Source organism: Dendropsophus ebraccatus, chromosome 15 (assembly GCF_027789765.1).
Source record: "Dendropsophus ebraccatus isolate aDenEbr1 chromosome 15, aDenEbr1.pat, whole genome shotgun sequence".
Taxonomy (NCBI): Eukaryota; Metazoa; Chordata; class Amphibia; order Anura; family Hylidae; genus Dendropsophus; species Dendropsophus ebraccatus.
Genome location: NC_091468.1, coordinates 6,860,011 through 6,882,451, shown reverse-complemented (window position 1 = coordinate 6,882,451; position 22,441 = coordinate 6,860,011). Strand labels below are relative to the sequence as shown.

The 22,441-nt window shown below is 46.4% G+C and overlaps 1 protein-coding gene and 1 long non-coding RNA gene across 6 annotated transcripts in view; one reads left to right on the top strand and one right to left on the bottom strand.

Annotated features, from left to right (window-relative positions):
- EHBP1 (EH domain binding protein 1) overlaps positions 1-22,441 on the bottom strand; it is a 253,241-nt gene that overhangs the window by 216,784 nt on the left and 14,016 nt on the right. The window lies entirely within an intron of this gene.
- On the top strand, positions 6,790-15,653 carry LOC138774579 (uncharacterized). The gene is made up of 3 exons (XR_011360337.1): positions 6,790-6,875; positions 14,798-14,947; positions 15,278-15,653. It is a non-coding gene; the product is annotated as an uncharacterized lncRNA (long non-coding RNA).

Sequence of the window (22,441 nt, the reverse complement as noted above, 5' to 3'; positions counted from 1 at the left end):
TCACACATAGTGATATAGAGAGGGGTCACACATAGTGATATAGAGGACACACATAGTGATATAGAGAGGGGTCACACAGTGATATAGAGAGGGGTCACACATAGCGATATAGAGAGGGGTCACACATAGTGATATAGAGAGGGGTCACACATAGTGATATAGAGAGGGGTCACACATAGTGATATAGAGGGGTCACACATAGTGATATAGAGAGGGGTCACACATAGTGATATAGAGAGGGGTCACACATAGTGATATAGAGAGGGGTCACACATAGTGATATAGAGGTCACACATAGTGATATAGAGAGTGGTCACACATAGTGATATAGAGGACACACATAGTGATATAGAGGGGGTCACACACAGTGATATAGAGAGGGGTCACACATAGTGATATAGAGAGGGGTCACACATAGCGATATAGAGAGGGGTCACAAATAGCGATATAGAGAGGGGTCACACAGTGATATAGAGGGGTCACACATAGTGATATAGAGAGGTGTCACACAGTGATATAGAGAGGGGTCACACATAGCGATATAGAGAGGGGTCACACATAGCGATATAGAGAGGGGTCACACATAGCGATATAGAGAGGGGTCACACATAGTGATATAGAGGGGTCACACATAGTGATATAGAGGTCAAACAGTGATATAGAAGGTCACTGTGGGGGCAGGCAATAGCACGCACATACACACAAACAGCCTGCTGAAGCCATAGCACACATACACACAGCCTTCTGCAGCCATAGCACACACACACAGCCTGCTGCAGCCATAGCACACACACAGCCTGCTGCAGCCATAGCACACACCACACAGCCTGCTGCAGCCATAGCACACACCACACAGCCTGCTGCAGCCATAGCACACACCACACAGCCTGCTGCAGCCATAGCACACACCACACAGCCTGCTGCAGCCATAGCACACACCACACAGCCTGCTGCAGCCATAGCACACACCACACACACAACCTACTGCAGCCGTAGAACAATGAAGAAAAACACACAATCTTCTCCCAGAGAGAAAACACCACACTGAGGACAGAGGTTACTGCTACACTACTTATGTATACTCCTCCTCCTCTATATTACACAGGATATCTTCATATTAGGCCCTGTTCCCACTGAGCAAAACTAGCGGAATTCCGCCGCGGAAAGCCGTTAGCCTCCCGCTCATAATGGGAGTCGCACGCTCCTGCCCTGTCCGCGCTGAAGATTGAACATGTTTCCGCTAGTTTTGCTCAGTGGGAACGGGGCCTTACACTGCTGCTCATATACAGTCATCCAGCATCCAGGAAGAGAACAGCACAGATCTCCCCCCACACAATGGACTCTTCCAGCTCAGAAACAAATTGCCAAATAGTGACCAACAACTTTTCCATGACCACCCTTATGTAATAGGGCCAGTGTCCTATTACTGATATATCCCCCGACCCCCCTTATCTAATAGGCCCAGTGTCCTATTACTGATATATCCCCCGACCACCCTTATGTAATAGGGCCAGTGTCCTATTACTGATATATTCCCCGACCACCCTTATGTAATAGGGCCAGTGTCCTATTACTGATATATTCCCCGACCACCCTAATGTAACAGGGCCAGTGTCCTATTACTGATATATCCCCCGACCACCCTTATGTAATAGGGCCAGTGTCCTATTACTCATATATTCCCCAACCACCCTAATCTAATAGGCCCAGTGTCCTATTACTGATATATCCCCCGACCACCCTTATGTAATAGGGCCAGTGTCCTATTACTGATATATTCCCCGACCACCCTTATGTAATAGGGCCAGTGTCCTATTACTGATATATCCCCCGACCACCCTTATGTAATAGGGCCAGCGTCCTATTACTGATATATTCCCGACCACCCTTATGTAATAGGGCCAGTGTCCTATTAGAATGTTGCTCATAATATATATTCATGAGCAAAACTTGTAAAATTCAATTCTACATTTTTTAAAGATTTTTTTAAAGCTGGAGTCAGTACATTTTTTTCCGAATCCAACTCTGACTCCAGCCAAAACTAGCTCCGACTCCACAGCCCTGATTTTGGGGGTTGGCTACATGTCCTCTTTAAAGGGATCCTGTCATCACTTTCATGCTGCCTGAACCCCGAGTCATTGGGGCGGTTCCCAGCGGCTTCTCCCCATCAGCCTTGATGGACTTCTCCCTGTTCCGGTATACAGAGAGATCTATCAATCAAAGCTGGAGTGGCAGGATGAAGCCGCCAGGGACCGCCCTCCTGACTCCTGGTTCAGACAGCATAGAAATAATACCAATTCCCTATAACTTGGGGCTCCAGCATAAGTCATGTATTCACAGTACCATAAAACAATGCAGAATCTCCACAGAGTATACACCAGATACTTGGCTATATCCCACCTCCTGCCCCTTTAATGAAGCGTATGTTCTCTGGCATTAGACACAGAATTCTAAGAAAAATAATCCTCCTCCTCCTTTGTGTGAAGATCATAACTCACAATAACAGAAAAACTATTGTGGGATTCTGTGCGGAGGAATTCTCGTAAGCGCATTCTTACACCGAATATTTAAAGGGCCTATAAACAGTCTTCACCCCCTCGGCCTGTTCCATGTTTTAGTATATAATAACACTGACAATATACAGGGGGTTTCCAAGTAATTTAAACCTAAAAATAAGTGTCATTTATCTTAGGAATCCAGTTGGTCCCATGAGGCAGCCGCCGACCTCTGACCCTCACTGTTCACTATCCATATGTGCTTTATGGAGCGATGTCCGCATACACGACCATGTACAATGTAGCAAAGAAACGGGTGAAAAAAGGGCAAATTTATTGCAGCCTACCCGAATAAAGTGCTACGTTTCGGCCTTTTACACGCATGCTTGAAAAAGTTGCAACAAATTTGCCTTTTCAATTTTTTCATCTGTATTTTTGGTGCAGTTTCTTTGCTACAACGTACATGGACGTGTGGTGAGTAGGAGACACCGGTGAAGCTCGCATCCTACCTGCCAGGCTTGTGTGCTGCTGCTGCCCGACCCTGTTTAACTGGTCGGCATAGAAGACGGCAGCATCACGATGTCAGACCTTGAATGACAGATGCGATGTTTCATGCCTGGTGGAGTAACGTGAAGCTCGCCTAACTGTTTGCAGATTTTGTGCATTTCCCCATTGACTTCAGTTGGGAAGTCAAACTCCATAACCAAATCCTTAAGCGAGACGCTGGTGTCTTTTGTAGATTTTGCTGCGGATAGAATCAAATCTGGACTCAACTTAAACTGAACCTCTATGCTCCCAAAGTGACCCTCAACACCCTTATGATAGAAACAAACCCAACCTAAAAGTACCTATCCAGGTGGTACCATACACCCTTTGCGGCTCTGGGATATTCCCCTAGCTGCTCTCATGGGGGCCCCAACAAGCTTGTTCTTGTATTCCAGCACACGTAGCAATGGCGTTCGTCTTCTCTTTTTCTACTGATTTCCCGTATATATTCTGACCGGTGTCTGTTCTCTGGATTACACTTTCTACCAGACACTCGTCTGTACCGTCTGTCTCTCCTCGGATTGTCTGACCTGTCCTGAAGCCGCCTGCCCTGACCACAATTCCAGTCTTGTCCCTGGTACTTTCCCAATGACGACCTTCCCCGCTGATCACGTATACTCGCACAGTCCCCAATGCTTTGCACCTACTTAGGTTCTTGGGGGTCGGCTGCTGCTCACACCGGGACCACATGTGGAGCAATCTGGGGCCCAGTCCAGCTTCCGCACCCTGAAGTGGGATAAAGGGTGAAGACCTAGAGGGCCCTTAGGGCCGATTACACGGAGCAATAATCTGCCAAATCAGGCCGATTTCGCAGATTATCGCTCCAAGTAATAAAGACAACGATCATCGACTGATCATTGTTATTCTTTCAAGCCTAAAAACCATTGGCCGTCAGGCGCTCCTGCTCTATGTAATAGTCATGCACGGCCGACGGCTGATGACTGTATAAACTATAAATCCTATACATACCTCTCCACCCTCCCCGGTGTCTTTCTCCCTTCCAGAACCATAAATATGGCTTCTTTATTATGCACACCGCCTCTTTTTTAAATTTTGCTAATTTTTTATTTCCTTTGTATTTTTGACTGTCAATGTAAACATATACAGTGGTACCTTGGTTTAAGTTTAAGAGCTGACAGTTTTTCAAAATAGTGACTTGGTGTAAGAGCATTGCTTTGGTGTAAGAGCTCCCTGTACTGGGTGGGAGGGCCAGTGGGGGAGGGGCATGGTCTGCATAGAGGGGTCTACAGCTCTGTACTCTGACCCAGAAAGTCTCCCGCACCTTCCAAATCATAGCAGATCCACTTCAGGCTGGGGCTTACATCAGGGGACAGGACTGTGGAGGTAATCTCTCCATAGCTGTAACCCCTCTCTGCCCGGACAGAGAGCGCTGCTATACTGTGCCCACATCTGCCCTGCTCATTCCTTCATGCTCCCTGCAGTCTCTGTCCGCCCTTGTGTTTCCCATCCTCTCCATTACTGCATGGTAACTTATAATATCTCATATTCTGCTATTTCTGAATGTTTGTTTCATCTGTTTTACATGTTATTCAGAATAATAAATCATTATTTTTGGGGTGTGGAACCAATTGTCTGCATTTCTATGATTTCTTATGGGAAAATTTGCTTTGGTTTAAGAGTGGATTTGGATTACAAGCGCCGTCCCGGAACGAATTATGGTCCTAATCTAAGGTACCACTCTATCTGGAAAAGTAGTACCATATGGTCACCATTAGTCCTTATTGAGGAGACCCAATCATTATTTTCATGCTGCCTAAACTACCAGTCATTGGTGCAGTCACCAGTTGCATTTCCTCTCCCAACAAACCTTGATTGATAGACCAGACCCTGTCAAGGTATAGGAAGAAATCTATCAGTGCCGGTGGGGAGAAGCTGCAGGGGGCACGCCAATGACTCACTGAACTAAGGGCCCTATTCCACCGGACGATTATCGTTCAGATTATCGTTAAATCGAATCTAAACGATAATTGTTCTGTTGAAATGCAGTTAACGATTAACGACCGAACGAGAGATCGTTGATCGCTAAGACCTGGACCTATATTTATCATTGCTCGTTCGCAAAATGTTCGCATTGAATAAGACATCGTTCGGTCGTTCGCAATAGCGAATAAATAGCGAAGAAAAAAACGATCGCAATTACGATCATAAGTAACGATTATTGTTCCATGGACATGAGTGAACGTTTTCAGGTCTTTCGCAATAGCGGTCGTTTGAGATCGTTAATCGTTAACGATTATGCAAACGATAATCATCCGGTGGAATAGGGCCCTAAGCTGTAGTAAGAGGAGCCCCTTAGTAAGTGTGATGCATGTACTGCTGTAAATGCACCAAAAACCGTCCACACTAACTATGAGCACAAAATAGTGACTATTATATACCAGAGGATGACACACAGGGCTTAGGAGACCCCCTATCCCCCCCCCCCCCCAGATTTTGGAAGAAGAAATTTTATCTTAAACTGAGTATAAAACACTGTGTGCTCCCGGACTTGGCAAACAACAAACCAATAAAGATAAAGGATTCCCATGCATTTCCCGGCCGTTATTTACAGCGACGTTACAGCGGCTGCATAAAATCTCCGGCCTTGACTTCTGGCCGAGCTCAGTAGCTGCATTTTATAAATCAACATGGAACATTTTCTGGCTGGGAAAAAGACTGAAGACTTTTCAGGATCCCAAGAATTATAAGAAAGAGCTTTTCCGGTTGTGATTCCCAAGCTGGAGTGAGAGGGTGGTCCACGGAAAGATGGCGGGAGCGCGGCTCAGCGCTTAACCCCCCATGTGGCGTCCCTGCAGAAAAACGCCTTCTAAGAAACCTGTATGCCGGAGCGGGAACTACTTACAGCTGTAACCGTGTAATATAATATATCTAACAAACAGGATTATTACTCCCGCACACAGTCACATGGTTACCGATGGAAATCTATGCTGCAGATTTAAAGACGCACTCCGCCGAAAATCTTTTTCCTTCAAATCAATTGGTGTCAGAAAGTTATATAGATTTGTAATTTACTTCTATTTAAAAATCTCCAGTCTTCCAGTACTTATCATCTGCAGTATGTCCTGCAGGAAGTGGTGTATTCTCTCCAGTCTGACACAGCGCTCTTTGCTGCCACCGCTGTCATGTCAGGAACTGTCGAGTCTAGAGTCTAGACTTGACTATCTGACACAGGGGATCCACAGTATTACACGAGGCGTTGGTCGCTGCAATCATTTTTCTAATTTCCTTGTTTGCTATAGGAATACTCTCTAAGGGTTCACACTACATAATTCTCGCGGACAATGTCCGCGGAATTACGTCAGCTGTCCGCCCGCACATCTGGGCGCCTTTCTGCCGGCCCCATAGACACCATTCTATGGCCCGGCGTATTCCGCTATACGCTGAAAGAAGTGTCATGTCACTTCTTTTAGCGGATCGCAGAATACGCCGGCCCATAGAATGGTGTCTATGGAGCCGGTGGAAAAGCGTGTGCCCGTGCGGGCGGACAGCTGACGGAATTCTGCGGACATTGTCCGCGAGAATTCCGTAGTGTGAACCCGCCCTAACAGAGGGGCCCATGGCTTCTCCAGTCCTTAAAATTTAGGAATATGGTTTCTCATAGCACTGTCCTGTTATACGTCCAGGAAACACATGACTAAAAAATCCAACTGGGTGTGACCAATTGGGGGCGTGTCCTTACACAGCCTGACACTATCCAATCAGAGCTGACAGTGTAGGGACACAACCCCAGTTGGTAACACCCAGTTGGCTTTTTAGTCATACATTTTTAGTAAGAAGAACAGAAGGACGGCACATCACAGAGCTCCAGATAAGGTCCTCCACAATTGGTACTTTATTGGGATTTACAAAAACCGTCCGGAGAGGCGACAGATTCTCTTTAATGCACAAAGTAGATAATATCCCTGCAAACAAACTCGTACGGGGAGATTTATCAAACATGGTGTAAAGTGACACTGGCTCAGTCGCCCCCGGCAACCAATCAGATTCCACCTTTCATTCCTCACAGACTCTTTGGAAAATGAGAGGTGGAATCTGATTGGTTGCTAGGGGCAACTGAGCCAGATTCACTTTACACCATGTTTGTTAAATTTCCCCCTTAGAATATATATATTTAATTTTATTTAGTGAAGATTTAATCCGAAAGCCGCAGACTTCTAGTTAGGTGAGATGTAAGAAAACCCATCCATCCATCATTATTATTTCCACCGTAACAACGACCGTTCTTGTCATAAAAAATAGACTGTGTGAACATAGCCTTAGGCCGTATTCTAAGCTCGGCATTTATGGACAGTATAGGACTGAATAGTCTAGGGGCCATGGACGCCACAGTGCCCCCCTCCGCCCGGGCCTGCCGTTATGTTACACGGTCCTGGCACTCACACAGTATGAGGAGTACGCACAGGCTGCAGATGTGGAGGGTACAGCTGCGCCCTTCCCTGAGCCTCTGCCCATGACATAATGTGGAACAGGTGGAAATGGCCCAAGTACCGCGCTTTAACCCATTCCACCCCCTGACGCTGCCGCGTGCTGTGTTATACAGTGTGCATACTTATCCTCCACCGAGCAGCAGAGGGTTCGGCATCTCCCAGGAATTTCAGCCTTGGAAGACGCTCCATACTTCTCTTCCAGTTGTGTAGTAAGAGGAGGGGGGGATCACAAATCATTAGCGGGGTAAATGCCTGTGCACACACGCTGGTACTTGCTGGAGAGAACACACCTTAACCCATTCATCACCTCGTACTGTAATCTATAATATACCGTAATCCTGACAAGATGGCGGTGCAGAAGTGCTCAGCATCGCAGCTCGGCCTGAACGGCTTAAACACACGGAGCGAGCAAGGGCAAGTCTGGGAAATCAGTGGACTCTCTCTGCAGCGTCAGTGGACTCTCTCTGCAGCGTCAGTGGACTCTCTCTGCAGCGTCAGTGGACTCTCTCTGCAGCGTCAGTGGACTCCCTACAGCACCAACTGAGCCCCCAACATCCCCTGGAACTACAAAACAGAAGACTAGTTAAAGGGGTCCATCAGCTAAATTTATTTTCTTTCACATCAATTGGTTTTAAAAAGTTACTTAGATTTGTAACTTACTTCTATTTAATAATCTCCAGTCTTCCAGTACTTACCAGCTGCTGTATGTCCTGCAGGAAGTTGTGTATTCTCTCCAGTTTCTGTGCTCTCTGCTGCCACCTCTGTCCATGTCAGGAACTGTCCAGAGCAGCAGCAATCCCCATAGAAAACCTCTCCTGCTCTGGACAGTTCCTGACATGGACAGAGGTGGCAGCAGAGAGCACTGTGTCAGACCAGAGAGAATACACCATTTCCCTGCAGGACATTCAACAGCTGATAAGTACTGGAAGACTTGAGATTTTTAGTAGAGGTAAATTACAAATCTCTGGCACTAGTTGATTTGAAGGAATTTTTTTTTGCTAAACAACCCCTTTAAGCTCCTCTAAACCCTACGCACTAATTACCTGATCTATCAGCTAACAAAGAGAACAAATTGTGTAATAATCAGACACCTGGTCACCATGCAATTCCTTCGACAATTAGAACTAAAAGAGCTAAAAACTGAATAAAACAAAAGAAAAAAAACAACTCAGCACTAAGCGTCCCACATGCTGCACAATACACACACAGGAGAACACTGCGCACTTTCTTCCTCCGCTGTCATGTTTTCACCCACATGATCATCAGGAAGACGAGGCTGGAAGAAACCCGTGTCCTGAGGGCTCATAGCTGAAGAGGGTGAGAAAAGAAAACCTTGTCCGCAGGCTACCAATGCTGAGCACGTGCCAAATGCAGAACATCCCAAGAATTCACCATTTCCTTGCACTGTTGACACCAGGCAGAGAGACACACAGACGTGCGGGGCGGACAAGAAGCACAGTATGGGACCGATGTGGGATCCCAAAACCAGGAAACATAGATCTCCGGGCGCAACCTGGAAATTTTTGTTATTGTTTTTAGTTATTGGATGTTAGCAATCCGGCCGCTGTGACTCTAAGGCCTCGTTCACTAGTTCAGTGAGTTTTTAAGTGCGCTATTCTCTCTGTGATCCGTGAAATATGGTCCATAACTATGTCTGTATCCGCATCAGCAAAAACTGGTGAAAAAAAATTAACTAGTTCCCTTAGATTTGTTCCGTGTTCTTCACGGACGTCCGCAAAAAAACACGGATCCCACCAGAGCTGTGGAGTCGGTAAGCCGCAGCTCCGACTCAAACTCAGACTCCTGAATTTTATCGCGGACCGACTCCGACTCCTGCTCCTTCATAAATGGCCGGTCATATACCAGGGGAGTTATTTATCACACCGGCTCAGCAGCTTCTCCCTAATGTCCTACATGATCCTGGGGCGACTTCTGAGGGAATAAAGGAATACTGTATATAAAGCAGCTTCTCCTGTGTGTGCAGTGGATGCAGCCAGTCTCCAGCCTCCATGTCCTGAACTACTCACAACTAGACTAGATGGAGCAGGGGGTCTTTTCCTGCTTGCGGATCCACAGTAAAACAGACTGTGTGAATAGCCCAACAGAAATCAATGGGCAATAAGTTGATCCGAGATTGAGGACGAGTGAATAGGGTCCAAAGGGCGACATCACACAAGTACATGAGCCCACTGACCCTGGGATAGGATGCTCTATGTATCTAGGGGGCCAGGATTGATGAGGTCATGAGACTATTGGGATGTGATGTCACTGTGCAGTGCTGCTTCATGTGGGTCACAAATAACAGGTTATGATAAATACAGTGACATCTCATATTGGGCTACGTCACCGACATAAATTATTTTACATATACCGTGAGTTATTTACGTAACCGTGAGTCTATTTTTCCAAATGTTTGTACTTTCCATTGGACCTAAAAGGGTCCTGGACTACAAACAGCAGGGGCTGGCATGATGTCAGGGGATGCCCTCCAGTCTCTGCTGCTTTTACAGAAGTCTATTTAAAAAAAATAAAAAATTATATGAAAAACACAAAACCAAAAGTAGCATTTTTGCGAGCGCGATCTGTCAAAGCCGTCAAATTCTAAGCGGTCACCAAGTATGACTGCGGTAATCTCCATTACGGTGTAACGGACACAAGTTTGGAGGATCCCAGGGATCCATGATGCTTCGGGTTGGTAGACCTGCGAAGCAGCTGGAACCATAATACAGATGCAAAAAGAAGCCTCCACACTGTGCCTGTCTGAGCCTGGCCCTGAGCCTGGCCCCGAGCCTGGTGAAGATCCAGAGAAGTTTTCTACATCACTGTTATCAAAGCCACCTCATCAACAACCAAATGTTACTGCAGCTCCGCACTCCGCTCACAAGAGGATAAACACAGCAACGCGCCTCAGCCTTTACTCTCTGTGGTCTTCTTTAACCCCTGAAGAGCCTGGATATTTACTGTCATCGCTGCATTCCGGAAGCCGTAATTTGCATCATTTTTCATATGCTGGTGCGCCTGCATGATGGCGTCATCTTGGGGTGCATAGAGCTGAGGCAGGGTTCACACTACGCTTTTACAATCCGTTTTGTTTTTTTTTGCATTTGTGTGCATCCATTTTGATCCGTTTTTCAAGCTATAATCTTTATTGTTGTTATTATGGGGCACATGAGCACTGGAGTACTGCAGTATTTTTGCCTCCACAACAGGTGGCCCTTCTGAGGTGCCATCGACCTAGATGTCTAAGGGAGTTAAAGGGAAGCGGTCACCACTGTCATCAGGGCGGTCCCTGATGGTTTTTGTCTGCCCTGTCTGCCTTGACTGATAGATCTATCAATCAATCAATCAATTAAGACGGTTAGTGACCACCTGGTGTTTCTAGGTTTCCAAAGGTTCACCCCCAAACTTGATGCTAAACTGGATGAATTGTGGTGTGCGACCTATTACAGGCATCCAGGTTACACGTCCAAACTTATGTTGTGTCTTTATTTTAGTGAAAACCCTTTGTGGCCGGGATAGGAGTCACAGAGGCGTGGCTTATGGTGCCCTACAACGTCCTGTCTCTCCGTTCTACATGCCCACCTCCTGCATAATGAGGCCCACATCTCACGTTGGGGTCAAGGTATAGAATAGCGGTGGATCCTACCTGAGGACGCCGCCCCTGCACCGCCATTCTACAACACAGCACCGCCGCAGGATTTAGTCAGGGTTCCCAGTCCGGAGCACCACTTTATATCTTTATATAGATGTGAAATAAAGTCATAAAACTTTAACAGTGGGATTTACTGCTCTCAGTTCCCGGCAGATAACAAGTCTTCCCAGCAGCGCTGCACTAATATAACCGGGACGTTATAAACAGTGACGTTCCTCATCCAGTCCATGTGCCCTTCATATCTACAGTGAAGGCAGCCGGCAGGTTAACGTCTCATCTGTGGACACGTACAAATCCCTGAAGATTCCAGATACTCAACGTACTGCCCGTGGGGGGAGGTCCGGGCTCCCATACAGACTGGTGGAGCACAGACTTTGTATACCCAATCTCCAACAACAATCACATGACAAGACGTCAATCTGAACAAGAGCAACAAAGTGATGCCACAGCAGTAGTACGGAACATATTTTACAAACAAACAGCGCCATCTTTGTCCTCAGGTTGTGTGGGGGATACACACTGCCCCTTAGATTATGGGGGGTACACACTGCCCCTTAGATTATGGGGGGTACACACTGCCCCTTAGATTATGGGGGGTACACACTGCCCCTTAGATTATGAGGGGTACACACTGCCCCTTAGATTATGAGGGGTAAATACTGCCCCTTAGATTATGGGGGGGAACACACTGCCCCTTAGATTATGGGGGGTACACACTGCCCCTTAGATTATGGGGGGTACACACGGCCCCTTAGATTATGGGGGGTACACACGGCCCCTTAGATTATGGGGGGTACACACTGCCCCTTAGATTATGGGGGGTACACACTGCCCCTTAGATTATGGATTTACTATTTATTCTGAATCATGTTTGTACAATTCATCACAGCTGGAGATCTAAACTGCAGTAACCCAGAGGTCTGGGCTCAAAAATTATTTCTACCTTTTTTCTTGTATTTTGTGAAGAAACATATACCGTATATATAATTAAAAGTATTATGTTAGGCCCTGGATCACATGTTAACGCAGAAGTCCTGTGAAAATTTTTATTAAAGTATTGTATTGTCCCTAAAAGTTATTCAAATCCCCAATATAAACTTATTACAGGAAATGATTATAAAGTGTTTTTTCCCCTGCACTTACTACTGCATCAAGGCTTCACTTCCTGGATAACATGGTGACGTCACTTCCTGGATAACATGGTGACGTCACTTCCTAGATAACATGGTGACGTCACTTCCTGGATAACATGGTGACGTCACTTCCTGGATAACATGGTGACGTCACTTCCTGGATAACATGGTGACGTCACTCCCTGGATAACATGGTGACGTCACTCCCTAGATAACATGGGTATGTCACTCCCTAGATAACATGGTGATGTCACTTCCTGGATAACATAGTGATGTCACTTCCTGGATAACATGGTGAGGTCACGATCCGAATCCCAGAGCTGTGCGGGCTGTGGCTGCTGGAGAGGATGATGGCAGAGGGACACTGAGGGACACAGGGCACTGGAGGGACACTGAGCATCCCCCTGCCATCATCCTCTCCAGCAGCCACAGCCCGCACAGCTCTAGGAGTTGTGACATTACCATGTTATCCAGGAAGTGACATCACCATGTTATCCAGGAAGTGACATCACCATGTTATCCAGGAAGTGAAGCCTTGATGCAGTAGTAAGTGCAGGGAAAAAAAGCACTTTATAAGCATTTCCCATAATAAGTGTATATTGAGAATTTGAATTACTTTTGGGGGCAATACAATACTTTAATAAAAATTTTCACAGGACTTCTCCTTTAAGGATTTTACGCCCTACGCCCTCATTGTATCAACTAACATTCTTCTACATACATTCACTTCCACAATTATCAACCAAACTTGGCCAATTACCATCTGCTAATCGTTTGGCGTAATAGCGTATGGTAAAAGACAATGATCATCCAACATACACAATGTCGGCTAATCGTGATCTTTCAACGTGTCGAAAAATCTTTAACACGTCAGCGTTGGTCTGCTGCTCGCTTTTCCGTGTAATAGGATCACCACTGACCTCAATGGGCAGCCCGAACGATCTTAGGATCCCCCCCCCCTCCCTTACTCAGTAAACAATAATTTATGGATGGAATGAATATCGTGGTTGACTGTATTAGCAGATACTGTACTGATCCTGAGTGTGGATCCTCGTACAGATCCCAGTCTCTTCTTCCAATATCTGCTGCAGATACACAATAAACCAACACATGAATACGGCCTTAATGTTCCCTCAGATAAGGGAGAAGATCGGCCAAAACCGCTCGGGGGAAAGTGAACAAGTACAAAGGTTGGAAGTAATAACCAAATAATGGCTCATACTATCACTACACAAAGTAACTGGGTAAAAACTGGTGCAGGCCGGCACATTAAAGGGAAACGCCACCCAAGAAGCTGTCCCTCACCTGATATAAGGGTCAGCATTAAACGTTATCCCCTGGGGAACATTACCTGATGAGTGGGGGTCTGACGGCTGGGACCACCACAAATACACTGAACAGAGGTGAATCAGAAGCAGCTGCACCAATTCTCGGCCACTACATCATCCCTCTCAGGACCATGTTCACAAGTCCCTCAGCCAGTGGACGGGGTGGTGGCCGAGCATGTGGGCTGCATCTGATATATACATTATGCTTGATGCATTTGACATATCAGACCTGGTAACATGGTGGCTGTGTGAAGATATACTATACATTACGTCTGGGTGAGACATTGCTGCATCTAACAGAGAGGCGTCACGCTTGGTCCCGAACCTGCGCCCGGCATACTAAATCTACATCTGCTTCCAGCAGGTGTAGATTTGCATCATTTATGCCTAAAGCAGGTGTAAATCATGAAGAATAATGCGCTGGAGGAGGCCACACCTCCTCCCCGCCGTGTCACGCCCCCCAAGCTTCCCCAGCCCACCCATTGAGCGAGCGGGGTGTATGGCATGCGTACGCCAGGGAGAAGGGGCGAATCTGCACCTTCTCCCTAGCATTCGCCTTGGTGGTTGACATGTCAATGGATGGATTCTGCTAGAGAAATCCATTAGAAGTCCTTTGAATTTCTGCTTTTTATTCAAAATCAGTCAGAGCTGAAGAGGAGAAAATTTTATGCAGAAAACTTTCCTCATCAATTCGTCACTTATTGTGTGAACACACTCCAATAATGACCATACACCTCCAGGGAAGTGAAGACTGACGCTAATGGAAGAAAATGTAGATTTCTATGTCACTCTATGGACATTAATGATAACCTTGGGGGTAACGCTCTATAATCCAGGGTTTCCCAGCAGCTGAAGGTTATATAACTGCAGGAAACGTTGCTTAATAACATCTGGACAGATGAAAGCCGTAGAACAGGATCTCCAGGATGACAAAGACTTTTCTGGCCGGGGCCCCGCAGTGTCCTCACCTGTTTCCTCGCTCTGCATGAGCTGGGGGGGGGGGGGGGGAGACTATCCCTGCGATGCCCCCCCCTTCCTGACTATAAGCACAGGAAGACAGATGACTGGCATGGAAAGTCACAGGGATAGCGGGAGGACAGAGAGAGCGCGGCGGACATCTGATAGCTGAATCATTAGCCGATCATAATATTTACTATAAGTCATCTGTTCTGATTCCGTGTTTCTTCCTCCTCAGAGACGTCTACGTATCAGGACAAGAGCGCGCGGTCAACGTCTCGTCCTTCTGGATGTAACTGAGAGAGACGCTAAACCGAGAAATCAATGCGGGAAAAGGACGGGGAGGTAAACAGTGATGACAAGCGAAACCGTCGTGGGAGCCTCCAAGGTCTCTGTCCTCAGGATTAGTTTATTGTAGATTTAGTCTTAAACTCTTCATTAAGGCCGGGTGCACACTGTGGTTTTACAATCCATTTTATACACAAAACATGCAAAACTGATGTGTATATTCTGTTTTAAGTAAGTTTTCCATTGACTTTCCTTTAAAAAAAAAAAAAGATCAAAATGCATTTTTTTTGTGCACACAAACGTGGTTGAACACATTTTTGCGTACGCTAAAAAAAAAAAAAAAATGTAATCCATCTTTTTATAATGAAAAAAAAAAACAGATCAAAAAAAGGATGCACACAAATACATGTGTTTTTTCATCCTTTTTCAGATCCAAACCTGTAAAGGTCCCCAGGGCTGACGGCAGAGCATCTCCCCAGGGCCCAATTGGGAAACCAAGTGATCTGACCAGAGCAAAGACTCCGCTTAGCTGATATTTCAATTCTTTAGATAGCGCCAACATAATCCACAGCGCTGCACAGAGATTGTCATCACTCACATCCGTCCCCGAGTCCAATAAGGGATCAAGCGAAACTATATAAGTACCGCATATCTGGAGAGCTTAGCTTTTAGTCAAAGGCCGGCGCTAGGCACAGGATCAGAGGTTTTACCAATCCTGGCCAAGATCCGGAAGGGAACGCTGAACCCCGCGGCTCAAATGACTCCAGAAGATATTGCTGAAAATTGAGGACGCGCACTGTCTCCACGCTCAGGCATAATAATTACAATGCATTGTACTTATAGTAAAAAAAAAAAAAAAACTGTCGGACTGTAACTTTATATGTCTGGATAGAGGAAGTCTAGATTTACTACAGCTCTATAATCTTCTACTATCATATTATAAGATGAATAATTAACCTGTTATAGGAAACAAAATGACTACAAATCCCAACAACGAAACAGGCTCACTGCAGAAACAGGGAATAAAAATTTCTGTAAATCAGCAAAGTAACAGTACAGGACATTATACAGCAGTACTGAGCAGTGTAAGCTGTAAAACCAGCCCTGAGTGACATTAAATACTCACTATAAGCTCCTGGAGTCTGTCTGTTTCTGTCTCTCTCCAGCCACTCTTTCCCCTGTTCTCTTCCATAGATCTCTATGGGCAGCATGTAACTTGATCCTTCAATGAGCTGACTGTCTACTCTCTTAAGACAGCTTTATTAGAGAGAATGATGAGGAGGAAGAGGAGCAGGAAAGGGTAGAATAAGGCAGTGACCTATTATACATAGCATTTTGATATTTTTTCCTTCATCAGATACTTCATGTGCTTTTCATTCCCTTTATTCCCCTTTGCTGAGAGGACCCAACTTCTGAGATATTAAAGGGGTTATCCAGTGCTTCAAAAACATGGCCACTTTCTTCCAGACACAGCACCACTCTTGTCTCCACATTGGGCGGGGGTTTGCTGCTCAGTTCTATTGAAGCGAATGGAGCTCAATTGCAAACCACACCTGAACTGGAGACAAGAGTCGTGCTGTCTCTGAAAGAAAGTGGCCATGTTTTTGTAGCACTGGAGAACCCCTTTAAGCTCGTCTGATGGCAGCATCATAGATACATACTGAGGAGATCTATAATGCTGCCCCCATAAGGATCCATGTGCCCCCATAAGGATCCATGCGCACCCACCGGACCACCATGAAGCTCCCATTTATATGGATGTACACTCACTGGCCACTTTATTAGGTACACCATGCTAGTAACGGGTGGTCTGTTGCTGCTGTAGCCCATCTGCCTCAAAGTTGGCCGTACTGTGCGCTCAGAGATGCTCTTCTGCCTACCTTGGCTGTAACGGTTGGCTATTTGAGTCACTGTTGCTTTTCTATCAGCTGGAACCAGTCTGCCCATTCTCCTCTGACCTCTGGCATCAACAAGGCATTTCCGCCCACAGAACTGCCGCTCACTGGATGGTTTTTCTTTTTCTGACCATTCTCTGTAAACCCTAGAGATGGTTGTGCGTGAAAATCCCAGTAAATCAGCAGTTTCTGAAATACTCAGACCAGCCCTTCTGGCACCAACAACCATGCCACGTTCACAGGCCTCAAATCACCTTTCTTCCCCATACTGATGCTCGGTTTGAACTGCAGGAGATTGTCTTGACCATGTCTGCATGCCTAAATGCACTGAGTTGCCGCCATGTGATTGGTTGATTAGAAATTAAGTGGTAACGTGCAGTTGGACAGGTGTACCTAATAAAGTGGCCGGTGAGTGTATATTGAGGTATTTTTTTTATAGTCATAAGGAATACAAGACGAAAAAGTCTATGGCTTCATAATAGTCTATCTGCTGCCATACAGACATAACACACGGCTGATGCTCCGACCATTAAAGGGGTATTCCGCTCAAACATAAGTTGCTGCCCATGGTGAGACTAACAATTTCTTACATACTTACTATCTATTCAGTCTCCTTCCCCCAGTTCAGTTCCTTCCCCTCAGCTACTGCTTTCTGCTGAAACCATAAAAATCTGTGTGTGAGCCTTTGTCTCCTCCTCTCCCCTCCCTTCTGAGTCCGCTGATGTAAACACATCCCAGGCTGGCTGTATCTGCAACATTGTAGCTTCTTTGTAATGCTGGGAGGGTTAATCACAGTGATTTCTTCAGCAACTTGACCTTAGAATAACCCTCCTACCATAAGGGCTCGTTCCCACTGAGGAAAGGTAGCGGAATTCCGCGACGGAATTGTCCGCCGCGGAATGCAGTTAGCCTCCCGCTCATAATGGGAGTCTATGGGAGGCGCGCGCTCCTGCCCTGTCCGCGCTGAAGAATGAACATGTTCATTCTTTAGCGCGGACAGGGCAGGAGCGCGCGCCTCCCATAGACTCCCATTATGAGCGGGAGGCTAACGGCATTCCGCGGCGGACAATTCCGTCGCGGAATTCCGCTACCTTTCCTCAGTGGGAACGAGCCCTTACAAAGAAACTACAATGTTGCAGATACAGCCAGCCCAGGACTTGTTTACATCAGCTGTCTCAGAAGGGAGGTTGAGGAGGGGGAGACAGAGAGAAAAGCTCACACACAGATTTTTGTGTCTTCAGCAGAAAGCAGCAGCTGAGAACTGGGGGAAGGAGACTGAATATATAACAAGTATATAAGAATGGAAGGAATTGTTAGTCTCACTATGGGGAGCAACATATCAAAAGTTATGTTTGAGTGGAATATCCCTTTAATCATGATCACTAGTAATGTGAGCATCCGATTGTTTAGAGGCCATAATACTGGACATCTCCTATTCCAGTGCCAGGAGCCTCTACTCTAAAGGGCCTATTACACGGGTCGTCAGAGGAGCAAACGAGCGCTCTCAGTGCTCGTTTGCTCCTCGTTCCCTGCTCGCTGCCGCTGCTATTCAACGCGGCTGCAGCAAGCGGGTGAGTGCGGGAGGGGGCGGCAGGGAGCTGCGGGGGGGCTGCCCGGGTGATTGCTGATCGTCCGGGCAGCCCATAGGATATAGCAGCGTCTGCTGCCGACGCTCCTATTCAACGGAGCGACGTGAACGATGTCGGCTGATCGTTGCACTCTATTCCACGGGACGATTATTGTCCGTAGCGGCCGATATCGGCCGAATACGGACGATAATCGTTCCGTGGAATAGGGCCTTAACTCCTTATGCCTTTGTCTGTTTTCTGCATTTGCTAATTTATTTTCACCAGTTCCTGGACACATTGCTTCTATGTAAGAGGAAGCATATCCATAAGATGGTGCCCACGGCAGAGCCCATGCAGCCGCCATACAGGCCCTGCTGGGTGCACTATGAGACAGCCCGGGGTCACAGCTGTCACTTGGTGGAGGTGCCATACCCTGAACACACACAATAGAGCATGTACACCTATCTTATCCGCTGTACAGGGTTTTTGGATCAGTGTATTACGGATCAGTGTCGGACAATCCGCAGCAGATCCTCCTGTGTGAACGCGGCCTAGTAATGTCCTCACCCCCACATATACCAGCCTAATATCTCAGACAAGACACAATCACAGAAGATTCTCCCACAAGATGTAAAATATTTATGAGCTAGAGAGATGTCGGGAATAATTATTCAGCTGACTGGCGGTGGCGGCTGCTGAGGACGAGACGACAGGGGCGGCTGACACAGACTCTGACATCTGTAACACACCGCCACGTACACGCTGCAGCAGTCACCATACATGTCTATAGGGACCTACTAATTACTAGAGGAACCTCAATGGGGTCCTGAGAATTACGGATGAACAGAGTCCACTGGCACCGGGAAGCTCAAACATAAGGTCGTTTTTGTGCATCACGGTCCCATCATCCCGAGATCTCCAGGTATCCTGTAAAGCATGGCTGCTCCATTACAGAAATGGCGTCACAGTTGTCTCCATTTGTGATATCACAGTTCAGCTCTGATGAAATGAATAGGGATGGTCTGTTATACCGCATGCAGCCTGTGGACACATGTGGCGCTGTTTTTGGAAGAAAGCAGCCATGTTTTTCTTAGCCCATACAATCTCGTTATGTATCAAATAGATATAAAGGCCTGTAAAATCCATCAGCCTCGATACTACTTCTCTAGCCATATAGTAGTCTGCACCTGTGTGTATGGAAACACATCTTAATTAAAAGGGGTACTTTTTTTTTTTCAAATCAGCTGGTTTCAGAAAGCTATACAGATTTGTATATTATTTCTATTTAAAAAATCTCCATTATTCCAGTACTTACCAGCTGCTATATGTCCTGCAGGAAGTGGTGTATTCTTCCCAGTCTGACACAGTGCTCTCTGCTGCCACCTCTGTCCATGTCAGGAACTGTCCAGAGCAGGAGAGGTTTTCCATTGGGATTTGCTGCTGCTCTGGACAGTTCCTGACATGGACAGAGGTGACAGCAGAGAGCACTGTGTCAGACTGGAGAGAATACACCACTTCCTGCAGCACATACAGCAGCTGATAAGTACTGGAATAATGGAGATTTTTAATAGAAGTAAATTACAAATCTGTAAAACTTTCTGAAACCAGTTGATTTGAAAGAAAAAGATTCTCAAGAAGCAAGAGTACCAAAAATTTACTTATTTTGTGGTATTTGGCGAGTTCCCTAGAGAATAGCAAAATGTATCTTTCCATCTTCCTGCTGACATGTTGTTCTTGTTTCCGGTGTCAGTCGGTCTCTATAGTGACTGTGTGACAGCCGCGTCTGGGGAGACATCAATCACGAGGAGACAGGTAGGACGGCTAATGGCTGGACGCATGTAATGTCTGATGACTCTCTCAGTCATTCCATAGCTTTTCATTACACAGTTGATTTCCTTACCCAGCACTAATGGGACCTGACAGGTGGGAGATTAGCTCCAAGAGTAAAAAACCTACAGATCCTACAGATAGATGACGTTCTCCTATAGATGTAGTCACCGCTCGGCCTTCCGCTCCCAGTCTGGTTAGTTTTCTGATAATAACAAAGTCTGGACCTGGAGTTACAGCCAGAACCTGTAGGCCAGCACTTTATTATAGTAGATATAATCCATCCCAGTAAATAGTATAAGGCTATAAGAGAGTCCTGTATATCTTGACAGATCACTAAAAGCATGATGTGGATCCGGCCATAATAAAAGAACGTTTTGTAGATTGGTAGGCTAATAACAGGGAAAAGGCGCCATAGAGTGATGAAACATGCTCATCTTCAGGTGTTGTACTGAGGGCACAACATCTGTATACGCTGAGAGCACGTCTGTATACGCTGTCAGTAGAGGAAGACTGGAGGCCGCAGCTGCCGGCCCCTGAGGTGTCCGGGACCATGGAGGAGCGAGTGTCAGATCATCAGTTTATCCCCTGAAAGGTCCCTTCTTATATGTTTGTATAAACCCGATGATCTGGTTTTGGTCACTGTATTAAAATTTAGGATTATTCCACAAAAGTATTTTTATCTGACTTCAATGAATAAAATTTAGGAGGCAAGTTATATTTCCAGGCACGTTAGTGACCACCCGAAGCCGACACTAAGGGGCCTATTAGATAAAGCGATTTTTAACGATTGCAAATGAGATTCTGGTATTTGCACCGAACAATTATCGCTTAAAGTCAAACGATACAACGATAATTTGCACAATAAGCGTCCCGTGCGATAGGGCCCTAAGGATATCGTCTGCTTTCTACCGTTCGGGTTCTCCTTTTACATACTGTCCCTCTTCTAAGGTTCTCTCTACATCTGGAGATCTCCCAGAGGCATCGATCTAGTATACACCATGGATCAGATACGCTTGTAAACTATGTTACGTGTGTAATTCAATGAGCTTCAAAGCGAGCACTTGTGGTTCAATAACGCTTAACTAAAGCAGCAGAAATACGCAATGATTCATGTGACTATTTCCTCAGGTTCAGGTCATAGATTGAGCAATCCAGAAAAATAAACCGTGGCTGACAGCGCGCCAGATGACTCCAGCGCGGGACACAACAGGCCGATAACCTTTCCACTGGACTCGCCCAAAGTATGTTCTGTCCTAAAGCAAATCTCATTCCTGCACATGGCGAGCCGCGATCACACCAAGACGTTTACTCCTTCAAAGGGGGAAAAACACTTGGAACATCTGGAGGAAAACGTCTTAGTAAGTTCTGTCCCGTAAGCAGGACCTCTCCGGGCTGTCACAATATCCTCACACTGCGGTGTAAGGGAGAGGAACGCTAGGCCATGTCCACATCTGGTAGAGACTCAAGCGTACGGAAGTCTGATCATTCAGCATTTAATTACCGGTGGCTGAAGAAGTTGGATGCCGCCCTAGGGAGTCCTGGAAAACATAGATACAGCCATAGGCCACAGGCTGTATCCACCAGGATTCCCCAGGGCTGCATCCAACTTCGACTGGAAAAACATCTCTGCGTGTAGCGCTATTCTTTATGTCGATTTTGATGAAATTTGCAACCGAGCCTCCAACGCAAACGAGAACGCGGCCGAAAGACCCTTTTACACAGAGGGATCGGAACCTGTGAAGGGGCAGTCACATAATCCATGCGAGATACAGAGTGTCAGTACAGTAGCGCAAAGATTAAAACAATTGCTGATGTTCCAGCATCATATGTGTCGGGAACGTTGAAGTCCGTTTTGTTGCGCCTTGTCCATAATCACGGACCGTGCGCGGAAAGTGTAAATATTTCCTTACATGGCTCAATGAATTGCAGGCCGCGACCAATAAACAATTTGCTGGATTGTCTACACAGCCATTTAGAGTCATCATTGCTGGTGGCACATCTTCTGCTTAAAGGGAAATCTAACCTGCTGATATGTCCCTATTGTGCAGGAGACGCCGAGGAGGAAGGTATGTCTCCTGCCTTAATCCTCGGCTCTATTCAGGTGCAGTTTGCTTCGCAGTCCGGTAAGACCATTAGGAGCACTGCCCAGCCCCCATAGTGCCGATCCGCCCCCAGCCGCCCAATCTAATGGTAATCAATGGAGTGGGCCAGTGGGTGGGCCAGATCATAGATATGGGGGTGGGCAGTGCCACTTACCGGACCATGGAGCAAACGCTTAACTGCACCGGAAGGGCACAGAAG